Genomic DNA, 240 nt, shown 5'->3' with positions numbered 1-240 from the left:
AAAAATATTATTTTTTTATTAGATATAAAATTAAAAATTTTTATTTATTTTAAATTTATTATTAATTGTTTTTTTATTTTATATTTTAATATTTTTTCTATTATTTTATATTTTATATATTTATTTTTAATATTTTAAATTCAATATTAAATAAAAAGGTTTTTATATTTATATTTTATATATATTATTTTATTTATATAATTTTTTATAATTTGTTTTTAATATCGGTTGTTGTTATTT

At 5.0% G+C, this 240-nt stretch overlaps 1 pseudogene; it reads right to left on the bottom strand.

Annotated features, from left to right (window-relative positions):
* The window catches only part of LOC119592351, a 30,652-nt pseudogene that overhangs the window by 2,181 nt on the left and 28,231 nt on the right, over positions 1 to 240 (bottom strand).

The sequence above is a fragment of the Penaeus monodon genome, chromosome 30 (genome assembly GCF_015228065.2).
Source record: "Penaeus monodon isolate SGIC_2016 chromosome 30, NSTDA_Pmon_1, whole genome shotgun sequence".
In the NCBI taxonomy this organism is placed as follows: Eukaryota; Metazoa; Arthropoda; class Malacostraca; order Decapoda; family Penaeidae; genus Penaeus; species Penaeus monodon.
The sequence above is the reverse complement of the archived record's forward strand: the minus strand, read 5'-3'. Positions and strand labels throughout refer to the sequence as shown.